We start from the raw sequence: 13,601 nt of genomic DNA on the forward strand, positions 1-13,601 counted from the left end.
CAAACTTTCATCCAGTGGAATTTTATTTCTTCATTACAATAATAATAAAAATGTATTGAACCAATTCAAGAATATAAACCTGTTTATTAAATTCACACATCTGAGTATTTAAATTAAATATTCATTTAATAATTTCAAAAATGTGATCAATCCATTAAAACTACTATCACTATTAAACTTTAGATTATTCGTGATGTGCTAAAAATAAGTAGGTCCAAGAAGTCTTGATAAAACTGAAATAAGGATTTCTATTTCAGTTTTATCAAAATTTTGGATTAGATACTACCAAGATTGTGAAAACTGTTTCTGATGAAAATCCTAACATTATAAATTTCTTATCAAGTTAGAAGAGTGAATGAGACTGCTGATACCTTATGTTTCTTCAGAAGTGATTGTACATTAGCTTCATCTCTTCCCACATCTTCACTTGACACAAGCCTAAGTGTGTCCAGCATCCATGTGTCAATATCATCTGCATCTGCAAAAAACTGTTGCAAAAATCTTGATTATATCACTTGCAAAAAAAAAAAAAGATTTTATTTGTACAAAATCTTGATCTAATGTACCAATTCTAACTTTTTTTTTCAATACTTAAGACTGTAATGATAGTATTTTGTAAAGACTTACAAAGCTGGACAGTAAATGTCTAGTTTTCCTCATTACTGATAAATATTCAGTAAAAATATAGTGAAGATAAGAGATACACAGCTATATTACTACACACAATTACTAACTGCATGCAAGCAGGGCTGACTGACCTAAATTTCCAAAATAACCTTGATTTACCTTTCACAACACTTATAGCATACATATTATACTGATATTACTGATAGAGAAGGTAACTCCACAAGTACATTATTTCTATCTGAACTGATACAAGTTATTCAGAAAATCTATAAACATCCACATATCATGATACACAGATTTTTTCAATGACACAAAAAACAACATCTTGATAAACAAGCCATAAATACAAACATCTTGCAACATAAAACAAAATGCTATTTTCATGTGTCATTTGGGTAGACCAACAGTTCATAAACTTTATGAGCTTTCTACATTCCAAAAGGGTAAGATATGTTTATTTCATCTTATACCTTTTCTTAAAAAATAAGGTTTATTTTTTTTATATAGTTACACTGACTTTCAACTCTTTTTCACTCATTTTTGTTAAATTCAATTTGACTTATCAGAATAAGTATCAGAAACATATTTGCTACCATCAACCAAAATATGGTCATGTTCGTAGTTCTACTATAAATGTTTACCTTGTAGCTGATTAGATTCAGTCTTAGAATATTCTAATTCCATCCATAACTGATTTACATTTAATGTAGTTTCGATTTTCCAGTTTCCAACATAAGCACTTCAAAATATAAATTCATGAACTTCATTCTAAATCTTTTGTTTTGCTGCTGGCTTAGCATACTAGCAAACTAGAATGTGAACTTTAGAATGTTATTTTAATTACGCATTAACAATTAATACATTTTAATCAATACATTTCAATATTTAGTATATATTTTTAACAGGTTTTACACCATTACATGCTCACAAAGGATCTTCAGTACTTATCTAGCAAGAGCAGGATAAAATACTACCTACATCTGTTAGAAGAAACAGATTAAACGTTTTGAACTTACCACATTTGTTTGTTTCATAAACTACAGAATAAGAGAACACAAGTTTAGGAAATATGAAACAAACAAATGTGGTAAGTTCAAAATATGTTTAATCTGTTTCTTCTAACAGATGTAGGTAGTATTTTATCCTGCTCTTGCTGGATAAGTACTGAAGATCCTTTGTGAGCATGTAATGGTGGGAAACCTGTTAAAAATATATACTAAATATTGAAATGTATTGATTAAAATGTATTAATTGTTAATGCTTAATTAAGACAACATTTTAAAGTTTTTCATTAAAAATAATTTCTTGAAGTTCACATTTTTTTGAACTTACCACATTTTTGTTTCACATTTCATAAACTACAGAAGAGAATACAAGTTTAGGATTTGAAAAAAGACCAGACTTTAGTTAAAATAGTGTTAGTTTAACAAAAATGTTGTCAGCAGCAGAAGAGATCAGTACTTTAAGAATTTAATAGGGTAACATATTGTCTGAAAACAAATGGTAGGATATTTAAAAGGGGGAGAGTAAGGAAATCCTTGAAGAACCAAATGGTCCTTTGTTGCACCTGTGTTAACTTGACCTAGGTTTCTTACAATACTGTTTGAAAATTCCTGAAAGGTTAGTATTAACCGAGTCTCCAAATACATTAAGGATTTATAAAACAAAACATATGTAAGAATACGTCAGGTCTTTTTATAACATAATGTAGTTTTTTTGTACAGCAGCAACACAAACCTAAATTGTTCTGGTAGGCAAAACCTTACACCATGTTTGGAAGCAAGTACAATAAAGGAGAACAATTAATTAAGGTGATAGAACAAACTATAAAAACAATTACCTGATGGTAACTAGTAGCCTCTTCAAGCCTCTTGGTACGTGCTGCTAACAGGTCCTTAAGATTTTGCCACATATTTTGAACAGAGTCAATTCGGTCTCTGATATTCTCTGCACCAAAGTGACCTGCATGAATAAGGTCTTCCCCTACTTTTATGATTTCATATAGATGTTGTTCATGGACTAATATTTCATTTTCTAAAGCCTAAAATTAAAAAAAAAAAAAAGCACCACATTTATAGTTATTTTAAAAGAACATGATATCTTGAAATATTCTAACTGGTTTTCAAAAAACAAACTATTTCTAGGCTATGTATAATTCCCTGTTTTACAATTCAAAAGACATAACAATATGCATTAATGTAACTGAAAACAAACACTTTAGTTGTGCATTTCAACTGCTAGTTTTCCCTACTCGCTTTCTTGGAAAACAGCTTGTCCTATACTTCTAACATTAAATGTTTAGATCTTCTACACGTATAAAGACATAAAAAAAAAGACAAAGGAAGAAACTTGACATTAAAACAAATGTACACTAGCTGAATATATAATTGTTTATTTTCTATTACAGCCAGTTCTTTAGAAAAAAAGTTGTACAGTGACATTAAAAGTTCTTATTCAAAAGCCATACAGAAATGGCTAGAGTAATATACATCTTATGATAATATAACATTTTCTAACTACAAGTTTACAAGTTAAAATATGAAATCATGAGTGATTCCATTCCTTTGAAACTAGTCGACCAAAATTATAAAAGTTTTTTATTAAAAAAACACCTCCTATTCTTGGAATTAATGTTTATGAAATTGGAGCAAAGAATAAAAGAAAACACAACTGAAACAATTTCAGCATACGTTCATAAAACACACACAAACAAAAAAGGTTACTGTGATTTTACAGTAAGTTCAATGATGGGAATTGCAAAAATTCAGAAATGTAAAAACTTGATTATTCTTACAATGTGAAAAAGTCTATACTTCATCACAAAATAAGTTATAAAAAATACATTATTTTCATTATCGTACATTTAGCCTTGCACAGATACATGCTTAAAAATAAACTAACTTTGTTTTTACTGATGAGAAGCTGTACAGTGGTGAGATCATGTCCAATATCTCCCTGTGATAGAATTTGTTCCTTTTCTTTCATCCATGACTCTTCATCAGTTATGTCCCAGTAAAACTGCCATAACTTACGAGATTCCTCTAACTTGCTGCGCCGATCAAGGGCCAACTGCACCAGTTCAGAATATGCAGCTTCAAGCTGTTGTTCTCGTTCCTGGATAACCTGAGGACTGCAGGCTTGATACCCTTCAAACTCTTGTGAAATATAATTGTCAGCATGTTGTATTACAGTCTTTACCCTTTCACCTAAAACATTGATATCAGCCTCAATGAGACTGTGTTTCTGAAGCAAATCTTCAACTCCTAACAAATGTTTTCCATAATCATCAGTCAAAAGTCGTGCCTACATAAAAAGTCAAACATAAACGACTGATTTTCTAATAACCAAATAAAAAAAAATACTGTTTACAAAAAAGCGTTTCTTACAAAGTGCATTCTGAACCAACTTTTTAAACAATTATATTTTGTTTCCCTATAATTTCAAATCAGATATTTGTTTTCTACTTCAAGACAATTAAAGGCTTTTCCTTTACCTTAATATCCTCCATTGAATCTAAAATGTATATCATCTCTTGGAAAGCTTGTTGTACAGAAAGTGATAGTTCAAGTCTTGTTCGACGTGCTCTTAGCAATTCCAGTAGATAGTTCCATAAACGAAGCACGTTGTCTTTTCTAAAAATCAAAAACAATTATATGTTAGTAGCATCATAAGCAAATATCCAGTTTTAACTAATTCATATTTATACTGGGTGATCAGTTTTATCCCTATATAAAACTTCATAATGTTCATCCTAAAAAGATGGAATTTAATTAGTGGTTTTAAGTATCATTGCAAATAACAGAACATATTGCAGCTTACTTGTATGTATATCATGCACTTACAGTTTATCTTCAGATAAGCAGGATATAGAAGTTAATGTATAAAAAAACATTAAAGCTAATACTCTCTAGACAAAACATATAATATTCATACTAGTAAAAAATTTTCATAAAAAGTGAGCATTATAAGTTATAAAATAAACTTGTCTTCCAAACAATCATTTCTTCTTAAGCACAAATACTGCTTACAAGTCTAGTTGCCATAATAAATTGTTGACTGTGTTTCAATGTTTTAATTTATTGTTTTTTTTAGTTTATGCCCTTATGATATAAGAATTAGATAGCTCTACTGATGATACTGATTTTCTATTCACATGGAGAAGAATTAGTAAGGTTGTTACAATATAGAAATTAGTTTTGAAACTTATTTACCATAAACTAAACACTTTTATTCAGCTATTTGTGAGAATAAATAGAAAACAAAAACCCAAAAGTTATTAGTTTATGTGAAATAAAAATTTTTAAACAATAAAAACTTTCAAGAACCTTCAACTAATTATCATATAGAGTAAATGTTAAGATGGCACTGCCACTTACCTAAAGTAGCAGTGCCATCTTAACATAAAATATTACTTGGCAGGTTCTGCTTGATCCAACAAAAAGAATATGAAAAAAACTTACATGAATTTTAACTAAGAACCTGGGCTACATTGTGTGGTAACTACTATTAATGTGCTGTTTTTCCATTATATCTTTATTCACACACATTGATTATCTTTCATTGTGTAATGGCTCAAACTAGTTCATCTTGCTCAAGTAGATATACTTGGATAAAACCATTAATTCAATAAATACAAATTAGTTAACACAATGTACTGAAATTATCTACATGGTTAAAAACTACAATTCTGACATGTCAATACCTTATTATTACAGCTTTTATCACTATATACTAATATTTTTCATGCACACATGTAGAACAACACTGTTCCTTTTACCTTGCATTAATTCTTTCAATATCATTGTAATTCTCAGATTCCAGCTCTTTTGCTACAGACACAACAGCTTGTACTCTCTCTTCATAAGCATAAATATCAGTTTCAATAGCTTCGTGTTTCTTAGCTGCTGCTTCCACTGATGCAAGATCAAAACCAAAGTTGTCCTGAGACACTAATCTCTGATTCTCACTCAACCAAGTTTCCCTCATGCCAGCCTTCCTATCAAAACGAGCTGCTAACTGCTCCAGCTTCTCCTGTCTAAATATTGAAAGCAAAAGTACCAACTTTCTAACAAACCTAAGATAAAAGCATTTGGACACCTCCACAATAGGAAACACAGATATAAAATGGTGAGGTATTAAGTAGCTACAATTCAGAAGAATTATCATGAAATTCATTGAATTTTATGGGTTTAGATTTTTTAGGTTCTTCAAGTTGCTGAAGTGTGTAAAAACAATAGATAAAGTTGTTTTTATAAACATTAAACATATAAACTGAGCCAATTATAATTTTTAAAAGTTATACATAAGAATAAGTTTAACTTTAGGGCAAAAAATCAACAAAAAGAGGTGTCAATAAAAACTATTTATTTAAGCAGACTTCTACATAAATAACAATAATGAGTAATTAAACTGAAAAAAAAATTCAGAGATAAACAATCAGCATGTTTTACAAATCAATTTCCATGAGAGAAGTGTTTAATCTAAACAAATTCTCAAATTACCACAAAATATTTACTCATTGGGCAAAAGAAAAAATGGAAAATTTTCTAGTGTTTATACTACCTATATCCCTATGAAACAGATAGAAATATATAATATTACATTAAATATATTGTTTTAAAAACAAACAACTTTAAATGCAAATATTCAGGTTTTTAACCATGTTTAGTTCCATAAGGATAAAGCTTTAGCAATGACATCAATTCAAAGTTAATATTCTGAGAGGAAATGACAATAAAAATTTAAGTTTTCCTTACAACTGCAACATCATTACTAATTTCTTCACTGACAAACTCCTGATCTCAAAAATCATAACACAATAACAAATTTTAATATTAACACCTGCTTACCTAATAAGTTCTTCTCTCAAAGCAAGTTCTCGTTCATGCTCTGCTCTTTCTAGGCTTTCCCAAGCTTTATTTATGTCTGAAATCATCTTCCCTTCTTTTGGAAAATAAGGTTTCTGGTTATTTGCTCTCATTTTACTTTGGAGAGAAAAGAGAAGCACTTCCAAATTGCCTTTTTCAACAAACCTAGTAAATATAGAATGAAATAAAGTTAAAATATTGAAAATCTTAGAAAGTAAACTTGTTTTAAGCTGTGGTATTTTACAACATAAAGTGAAAATACCTTTTTGAAACTAAAAACAGGCTTAAACCGAAGTTTGCTAGCCATTTAGGTTGTTTATGTAAGATATACAATAACAGATTGTATACATGTATGTATAAAATTGAATATATGAGAAAACATTCAAAACTGTAACAACACTTTTCTATTAAAAATTTTATAAAATGTAATACAACCCATCAGCATCTGTTGCTGCACATTTCACAAGGTTTTGTCAAATTACATTCAAAATTTAATTAAACTACATTCTTTTCATGGTATATTAATAAATATAGCATAACCACATATATCAATATTAAAATATAGATTATTAGTTAAGTTTTAAGATCTTACTTTTACAAGGCAGTAGTAACAAACAAAAAAACAGAAAATTGAATTTCCCCTAGTGTGTGAACTGTAAATTGTTTTTCTTTATGCAACCCCTACTATAAATTTATTTAGCACCACCCCATGAAATACAATATTTAATGCAAATTGCTCTATAAAATGTTGCCATCATTCAAACAGGATAATTTTTACAGCATTCAATGCTATTTGTTTACAGAGTCACCAAATAGAAAATCATGTTCCTTTGGCCATGCCCACCTCTCGTATCTTCTCTTTAAAAATTTGCCAATATTTTACCCTGACATTCAATACTAAGGTATTTATAACAAATAAAAAACAAAGGTATTTATAACAAATAAAAAACAAAGGTATTTATAACAAATAAAAAACAAAGGTATTTATAACAAATAAAAAACAAAGGTATTTATAACAAATAAAAAAACAAAGGTATTTATAACAAATAAAAAACAAAGGTATTTATAACAAATAAAAAACAAAGGTATTTATAACAAATAAAAAACAAAGGTATTTATAACAAATAAAAAACAAAGGTATTTATAACAAATAAAAAACAAAGGTATTTATAACAAATAAAAAACAAAGGTATTTATAACAAATAAAAAACAAAGGTTTTACTATATCAAATGAAATTGTTTTCTGTACAGAGAACTATGGATGTTAAGTTTTATTCCCATGCAAAAACACACTGACAAGTTTAGACGAATTTTAATGGCTCTTACTACCTAGTTAGAAAGCCAGAAAAACTAATATTTATGGGACATTGCCTGCTTTTTGCATGTTAGTAATCTACATTTTGGTATTATTTAATTAAATCAAAATTATTTAGTGCACTACTACCATTAGTATAAAAAGTTAAGTGTCATTGAGAGTTAATATTAAAAAAAAAAAAAAAAGATAAGTGCTTTATTTCTTGTTTTCATTTGTAATCTCTTATTACTGTAAAAGTAACTAAAATGTAAAAATAGGAAACTTTTTACATTAGCTAAGGTTAGATTAGGTAAAAAAAATAATAAATTTTCATGAATTACATTCACGAGTAGTTTGTGTGTGATTTGATAGCATAACGTGAACTGCATAGCTGCAACTACATCAAGTGATTTACAACTTACAATGATAAGGACAGTAGCTAGACAGTTCAAAGGGCAATAAAAGAATAAAATCTAAGTATAAATATACGTACACTGTTATGAGTGTAAAGCTATTCATGATAAACAAATATAGTTTCATATTACAATATGGAGTCATTTTTGAAAGAAAGAAAAAGTAATTTATTTGAATTTTTGTTTTGGTGGTCACAAGTTAATCAAATTGACCAACATGAGTACAGTTAAGGTAAAGAAAATAACAGATAAAATATAAAAGTTTTACTGTAAAAATATTTGAAATTCATTTAGAGGATTTTAAGAGATTACACAAATGAAATTTAAGATTTTTTTTTAAATGAATAAAAATATTTTTAATGTAAACAGAGAAATCAACCTGCACTTTGACTTCTAAATATATATATACAGCACTGTGCAAAAGTTATAAGACAAGCAAATAATTTGTTATTTTTTCCACTTTATGGGGCTAATTCTTCCAAGCCATTACAGAATTTCAACACTATGACAATACTTCAATTATCTCTGTTGACAATTGAAAGAGTTAGGGTGAAAAGACTTGTTCATTATAATTCCCATATACTTGGTACCAAGGGTCCATCATAATGATTCTGCTTCAATAAACACACTGATCAAATTTAGGATATGAAATACTGTCATGGCATCCCATGTAATGTCTTAACTATATAGAAAGATGCTATCAAGAAACTAGCACATAGTGCCAGTGTATGCTTGAAGAAATCAATTTAATACAACTCCACAAATTAACCTTGATAAAAACACCGTTTAACACTTTTTGTTCTCATGCCATAACCTAAAAAACATAAAACTAGAGCAAACAGTTCACATAAAAACACTATGTGATGCTGGTTGGACTATCTGATGAACTGCTTCAGACTTGAGATGCTCCCCAAACACTGTCAAGTACACCCTAGATTGTGAGACCAAGAAGGTATATATGAAAACAGGAAAGATAAAGCCAGAATACCATGATAAGCTCAATGATACTGATGTAAAGTGTCCCCATTTATGTAGCCTTCAGAACAGAAGGAAAACTGCCGCTGATCTCAGGCACAAAATAAACAGCCATGTAATACACAATAGAAAAGTGTCCAGATCTACAGTATCAAGAAGACTCAACTCAAATGAAGTATTGGGAAAACTTTAGAATGGTATAACAGTGGATATGTTAAAATAATATAGGGCAGTTCTGAATAAAATAACCATTCCAAACAAAAACATGACTGTGCAAATTATATAAAGTGATTATGTCAAACACAACATAATGTAGCTTGTGAACTACATAAAGATAGGAGAAAACAATAAAACTACATTTTTAACACATACTTCGGAGGCTTTTCCACAGTGCGGTAAGTATTAAAAGAAGTGAGTTGCTGCTGAACTCCAGTTAGAGAGTTAGCAAACTGACGATCAGACAGTGCTTCAATAGTCTGTTCTATCCACTGAAGAAGATCTGAAGTCAGAGTTTCATACTGATTAATCATGCGCTCATTCTCCATAGCTTCTCCAACAACCTGTCACCAGAAAAAATCCATCTTTACGAAAAAAGAAATTACTGAACTGAAAGTGTGTTTGTGTGAGCGTACTTATAATACATGTAGACAAAGATACACATACACTTCATACATAAAAGAATTATTAGTAATAATATATTAGTTATAAATAAGGTAATTTAAGAACTTGGCACTACTTTATCCAAATGTACACCTTGAGCTGTAAATAACAGCACGACAGTCACAGTAAACTTAGTACACAGATATGGTTCAATGTCGTGTTAGTGTGTCTACCATACTGGGGGCAGAAATGCTAACTTCAAAAGGTAAGTTTCATCTTACTTACCCCAAAATGGTAGTGCCTTATTTTCTTATTTTATTTTTATCTTTTTTTACTCTTATTTTAACTTGGGAGAGCAGTCACCTTCCCATAAGCAGTAAAGGGTGATATAGATGTGGGACATTGTGGGCTTCAGTACCCACATCTTGATCTCCTAATTTTGAGCCTAATTATGTATTTCTTATGCAAAACTAGTGAATTGGAGGTTAAGACTGACAAACAGTGTATCCCCACTGCAACGTAGATTCTACTTCTTCAGTCACCTCCAAAACTTAAGATAGATTTTATAATACCACATTGTAGCTTGTACCCTAGGATCTTTTTAAAAAATGCAGAATATTTTGCTTAATTTTAATACTTTTTTTTTTTTGGCTTAAAAATTATGGTTATAATATGTATGTTAAACTGTATTCACTTTAAAGTACTTTACAAGCGTAAGCAGCTTAAAATTGTGGTAAAATAAACACCAACTTACTTTATTCATGATACTCAGCATCTTAAATTTGAAGTGATTAAATATTATTAAGCACTTATAAAAGTCAAATTATTAATTCAAAATTCCATAAAATGTTACTTACCTTTCCAATGCGTCTGCCTTGTACAGTCTCTGCTTTCATTTTAGAGAAATAGTGATAAAAGGTGACTACGTAAGTGAATGATGGATTTTTCATCTGGACAATCAACAAATACATCTAAAGCATAAAAAGAAAACATTAAACTCAGTAAAGCCTTTTCCCATACATTAAGTGAAACTTCAACTAAACCCTCAATAAATTTAATCAAAATTATAATATTTGTTTTACAGAATATTACAAACGAACTTCCACAAAGTACATCTTTCATTATTATATGTAGATTTAATATTGTAACATTACAGTTTTTACAGAAGAAATGCACCTTAAAAATTAATACAAATTACTGTAAATACAAATATTTATGTGCATTTATTTATTTAAAACATTTTCATAGATTTTAATTATTTAATGGTTAGGTTCTCAAAGAAGAAAATGTTGAAGCTTGAAGTTGGCTAATGAGGATATATAAAAATTGCTACACAGAAAGCCATGACCTTCTAGTTGCAATTAAATTGAAGTGTAGCAAGTTGCAAGTGCACAAACCATCACAACAGACATTTCTAAGAGAATTACATAATTGGATTTTCAAAAATAAACCTCTTCTAGTTTATGATTACAAAAGAATGGAAGGCAGGAAATCTTTAGAACTAAACAATAAAACAAGAAAAATTGTGATACAAGCAGGACAAAAGTTACTCCACAACCACTTGCTACTCACAGAAACAAATTAACACTGATATAACTTTATATAACCAATTATTGAATCATCAATATTAGCCCTATCTGCAAAGGCATCCTTTACTGTGCATGTAACAAGGTATTTAGTAACTTTCAATCAAAATTTAATTAAGTTACATTTTATTCGTTACACCAATTACTATGGCACAGATTTGTAGCTAATGATCCATATCTTAATAGCATACAAGTTTTAAGTTCTTAATTTTATACTGTAATAATTTAAAAAAAAAAAACTGTTTTCCCTAGTACGAAAAAACATGACTTTTTTCTCTAGCCATCTCCTCTAATTCATTCCCCACCCCTCCAATAAATATGGAATTTAATGTTAATTACTCACTACAAATTCATCATTGCTCAGACAAAGCAGAATTTTCCTACCCTTCAATTCTGTTTCATTATAGGGCCACCAAACAGCAAGTCAGGCCCCTATTACCAAACAGCAAGTCAGGCCCCTATTACCAAACAGCAAGTCAGGCCCCTATCACCAAACACATTTATCACATCCTCTCTTTCAGGAGTTGTTAATAGTTTTCATATCTTTAAGTTTATAATATTTATAATCAACAGAATGCCAAAGTTTTCATCTATCAAATGACATATTATATCACACTGTTTACTAAGCAGAGAATTATCAGTTTCTCTTTTAGTGCAAGTTTTATTCCCACAGGAAACATATCAACAAGCTTTAATGAATTTGCAATGACTCTTGCTGCACAGTTAGAAAGCCAGAAAAGCTGTGATCATTATGGAACACTGTCTGATTTTTGTATGGTATTATTCTATGTGGATTGATGTATTATATAATCAAATAAAAATTTAGTGCATTACTACCATTAGTTTTAAAAATAGGGTAAAGCGTCATCAACAGTCAAAAACAAATAAAGTTCCAGGTAATAATAAAAACATTTCACAAGCCACACATACAAGCTGCTTTAATTAGTTTGTGGGTAATGTAATATTATAATGTGAGCTCCATGTCCTTAGTGATTTACAACTCATAACAGTGAGAACATTTTAAATATATTTAGGTTTCAGAGATGAGACTTTTGAGATAGAAACATATTTTTAAACTCAATATCAAAATCACTTTGCACTTGGACTAGTCAAAAAAGACTAGATATAAATCACAGACATTCGCTTTCTTTAGTTTATAAAACACTTCACTAAAAAATCTGATTTTTTTATTTTTCCACATTTTTTGTAAATATACATACTATATTAAAAATTAGTATAATCAAACTATAATGATTTTAAACAAGTTCACAGTAGTCATATAATTAATATTCACCGAGTCTACATTCAGAGAATTACTATTCCTACGACCGAAGTTAGTAATAGACACTGAGTAAAAAAATGGTGTCCCAGTGTTTTAAGGGCAACTGATTGTCATTAACTGCTTATAAATATATCCATTTTACAACTAATCATTAGCCTCACAAACCTATGCAAGTTTAATGCTACTGTTATATACATTTTTACAAAATTAATTAGTAAGATTTGTCAAAAAAAATAGATACAGTTCACTTGAATATTACAACACAGCTCAAAAATAAAAGTGAATAAATAAACCACTTCATTTCCACTGAACTTTTACTTATTGCACATCTATCCTTTCAGTAGATATACAGTTCTTTCTATGTTTTTCAAAGTAATCTTTATAAATACTTTCCATATTTCAACATCAACCAAATGCATTTTAAAAACTGTATAGAAAATTCTTTAACTAGCCTATTATACAAGTTTAATATTATTGTATTAAATATGCATACATAGACTATACATATTGATTAATAACTGAAATACATCTAGTACAAATATACTGTCATTTGGGCTTTCTTACAGAATTTCATGTTTACTAAAAGGTGCAGAAAGTTAGTTGTGTCTTAAGTTGTACTTAACATTTTTAAACTTGTTTTATTTCAAAGTAGCATTGCCAGTTAAAGAATAATGAATATTTTTATATGAGTTAGAGCTATCTTATTCCTTATTTTACCTTTAAGAATTACACTGTATAAACCTTTGGGATCTGTCTACCAACATTACTGCTATTTAAAATCATGGAACCAACAGCAATATGATACTGTATTTAGGATTTCAAATATTTTTTATATGTACCTCTTCAACCTGAACATACAGACATCCTAGAAGTCTGGACCCATAGGGAAAATACGCATTACATTCCTGAAAGTTAAATAAACATGTCTAATGTCAGTTATACATATTTCAGAAAAGA

The 13,601-nt window shown here is 29.2% G+C and overlaps 1 pseudogene across 1 annotated transcript in view; it reads right to left on the minus strand.

Moving 5' to 3' along the window:
* The window catches only part of LOC143229803 (spectrin beta chain-like), a 103,197-nt pseudogene that overhangs the window by 67,445 nt on the left and 22,151 nt on the right, over positions 1 to 13,601 (minus strand). Inside the window, exons 7-14 of the transcript XR_013016078.1 lie at positions 10,634 to 10,747; positions 9,549 to 9,736; positions 6,477 to 6,659; positions 5,405 to 5,662; positions 4,121 to 4,259; positions 3,529 to 3,930; positions 2,468 to 2,668; positions 372 to 488 (exon numbers count right to left, since the gene is read on the minus strand). The product of XR_013016078.1 is annotated as a spectrin beta chain-like (transcript). The remainder of the gene's footprint in view (positions 1 to 371; positions 489 to 2,467; positions 2,669 to 3,528; positions 3,931 to 4,120; positions 4,260 to 5,404; positions 5,663 to 6,476; positions 6,660 to 9,548; positions 9,737 to 10,633; positions 10,748 to 13,601) is intronic.

The sequence above is a fragment of the Tachypleus tridentatus genome, chromosome 10, assembly GCF_004210375.1.
Source record: "Tachypleus tridentatus isolate NWPU-2018 chromosome 10, ASM421037v1, whole genome shotgun sequence".
In the NCBI taxonomy this organism is placed as follows: domain Eukaryota; kingdom Metazoa; phylum Arthropoda; class Merostomata; order Xiphosura; family Limulidae; genus Tachypleus; species Tachypleus tridentatus.